General features: G+C 37.7%; 1 protein-coding gene across 1 annotated transcript in view; it reads right to left on the minus strand.

The window, feature by feature from the left end:
• Positions 1-1,476: 1,476 nt before the first annotated feature.
• Positions 1,477-3,253, minus strand: part of LOC109877318 (neutral amino acid transporter A) — a 40,370-nt gene continuing 38,593 nt past the window's right edge. The window contains exon 8 of the mRNA XM_031813104.1: positions 1,477-3,253. This exon is cut by the window's right edge and continues 1,443 nt beyond it. The gene's annotated coding sequence lies outside the window, so the exon portion shown is untranslated.

Consider the following 3,253-nt stretch of genomic DNA (forward strand, 5'->3'; position numbering starts at 1 on the left):
CTATCTGTTCTATATCTCTGTTTTATATCTGTTCTATATCTATCTGTTCTATATCTCTATCTGTTCTATATCTCTCTCTGTTCTATATCTCTATCTGTTCTATATCTCTATCTGTTCTATATCTCTCTGTTCTATATCTCTATCTGTTCTATATCTCTATCTGTTCTATATCTCTATCTGTCCTATATCTCTATCTGTTCTATATCTCTGTTCTATATCTCTATCTGTTCTATATCTCTATCTGTTCTATATCTCTATCTGTTCTGTTCTATATCTCTCTGTTCTATATCTCTATCTGTTCTATAACTAGACCACTCAGGAACATTCAATGTCATCTCCATTGTTGATTTGGCCTTGTGTTTTAGATTTGGCCTTGTATTTTAGGTTATTGTCCTTCTGAAAGGTGAATTTGTATCCCAGTGTTTGTAGGAAAGCAAACTGAACCAGATTTTTCTCTAGGATTTTGTCTGTGCTTAGCTCTATTCCTTTTCTTTTTATCCTAAAAAACTTCCCAGTCCTTGCCGATGACAAGCATACCCATAACATGCCACCACAATGCTTGAAAATATGAAGAGTGGTACTCAGTGATGTGCTGTGTTGGATTTGTCCCAAACATAACACTTTGTATTCAGGACATAAAGTTCATTTCTTTGCCACATTTTTTTATTGTTACTTATGTGCCTTATTGCAAACAGGATGCATGTTTGGAATATTTTTATTCTGTTACAGGCTTCCTTCTTTTCACTCTGTCCTTTAGGTTAATATTGTGGAGTAACTACAATGTTAGTGGTCCATCCTCAGTTTTCTCCTATCACAGCCATTAAACTCTGTAACTGTTTTAAAGTCACCATTGGCCTCATGGTGAAATCCGAGTGGTTTCCTTCCTCTCCAGCAAGTGAATTAGCAAGGATGTCTGTATTCTTGTAGTGACTGGGTGTATGGATACACCATCCAAAGTGTAATTAATATATTCACCATGCTAATATTCAATGTCTGCTTTTAAAAATGTTTACCCATCTACCAATAGGTGCTCTTCTTTGTGAGGCATTGGAAAACCTCCCTGGTCTTGTGGTTGAATCTGTGTTTGAAATTCACTGCTCGACTGAGGTACCTTACAGATAATTGTATGTGTGGGGTACAGAGATGAGGTAGTCATTCAAAAATCATGTTAAACACTATTACTGTACACGGAATGAGTCCATGCAACTTACACTACATATTTTCATCCAAGCCTCATTGGGGCACATAACGACACCTATACTCTAGTCTAGTCTAGACAGACAGATTGCCTTCCACAATGTACCAATGTTCCAACATAGGTCTGGGATTTCCAAGACTTACCTATATGCCCACCTAAACATGTATTTATTACATATTTGACATGGGTACACCTCTAACCTCATCTCCAGTCTGATTCTGGTTAACCAACAGACTAGGCTACTATTCAGACAATCAGCAAAACACCAGCAAATCATCTCTGTTGCGTGAAACACATTTATATTTAACGTTAAAAGACAGAGACAAGTAAAAGAGACAGCTGTGTTACAAAGATAGACATCATCATTGCACATGAAACAAAGTAGTTATTCCTGTTGGTCAAAATACCACAAACCAAAATGGAGGACATACTTTATAGCCTGTGTGCCAGATCTGTTTGTGCTACCATGTCATGCCACTCATTGTCATGCCAACCGATTGTCTTGACAATTACAGCAATGGAGTTGGCAAGAGCACAACCAGAGCTGGACCAGGCTACATATTTTAGGCTGTAAGAAAAAGTAGTTCCACAGCAGAGAAAGTCGTTAGGAACAGATTTGGCAACTAGAAATTGAGAGAAAATACCTAAATCGTATTTCAAAAATACAAATTATGCAAAATGTTAACACAATTAGAATAAATAAAAAAATCCTTTATAGTTTATTCAAGTACATATCTGCGATTGTTCCAGATTATTTCAACATATTCTCACGAACACTTTCAATTCAGTCAGCTTCAGGGTAAAAGATTTAAAAGTCATTATAAAAGTAAAGGGTTGTTCGATTGAAAGATGATCATGTTAATTAGAGAAAGAATATTCAAACTTTATTTTTTTAATTTTACCAGGCAAGTCAGTTAAGAACAAATTCTTATTTTCAATGACAGCCTAGGAACAGTGGGTTAACTGCCTGTTCAGGGGCAGAACGACAGATTTGTACCTTGTCAGCTCGGGGATTCGAACTTGCAACCTTTCGGTTACTAGTCCAACACTCTAACCACTAGGCTACCCTGCTCCTTCTCACAACCAGTTTCTGGTTTCCAAAAAATACATAATTCACTGTCAAACTATGTAGAGCCTCAGTAGTCCAATGACAGATTGGCAACCTTTTCACATTTTTAAGGACATGTTTATAGTTTAGAGACAATATATTCCCAAAGATCCTGACAAATCAGGGTGCATACAATTTTGTATAAAACAGTTAATAACATATAATTGTCCTTTCTAGAGGGACAACCTTCCATTTCCAACATCTAAAAACTGCTTCAACAAACAATTAGTCTGAGTAGAAGTGGAATTGTGGAACAGTTGATACATTAGTGAGTTAGTACAACATAATTTCCCCCCAATAAATCAGAGTAAATCATTTCCAGCAAACAGCAATAGTGATTCATTACAAAGAAAAAAAGAAATACATTTGACCAGATAGATAAACGAGGCCACATTGGCCCATATAGGATCAAATTAAATTAAAACGTTGTACTATCAAATGCCTGCTCCATTCTCATGTCAGAACTCAAAACATTGAGCCACGCCACCACTAGGTGGCAGCAGAACCACTATGCCACACCACCACTAGGTGGCAGCAGAACCACTACGCCACACCACCACTAGGTGGAAGCAGAACCACTACGCCACACCACCACTAGGTGGCAGCAGAACCACTACGGCACGCCACCAATAGGTGGTAGCAGAACAGCTACACAACGCCACCACTAGGTGGCAGCAGAACCACTGCAGTAATATGATAATTATTTTGTCAATTTGAACATTTTAGTCATTTGGAAAACATACACGTATCCCATAGACTGTATAAGATGTATCTAGCAACAGGAAAAGGCTGCTCTAACAACTTTGGCAGTTTCCTACAAGTCCAAGGATTTCGATAAATACTAGTCAATAATGAGAGCATGCCTTTATCAATGCCATGTGTCGTCCCAAATGGCCATCTATTCCTTACATAATGTAATGCTTTTAACCAGAGCCCTATGGGGCAAA

This window comes from Oncorhynchus kisutch, unplaced genomic scaffold (assembly GCF_002021735.2).
Source record: "Oncorhynchus kisutch isolate 150728-3 unplaced genomic scaffold, Okis_V2 Okis04b-Okis11a_hom, whole genome shotgun sequence".
Lineage (NCBI taxonomy): Eukaryota > Metazoa > Chordata > Actinopteri > Salmoniformes > Salmonidae > Oncorhynchus > Oncorhynchus kisutch.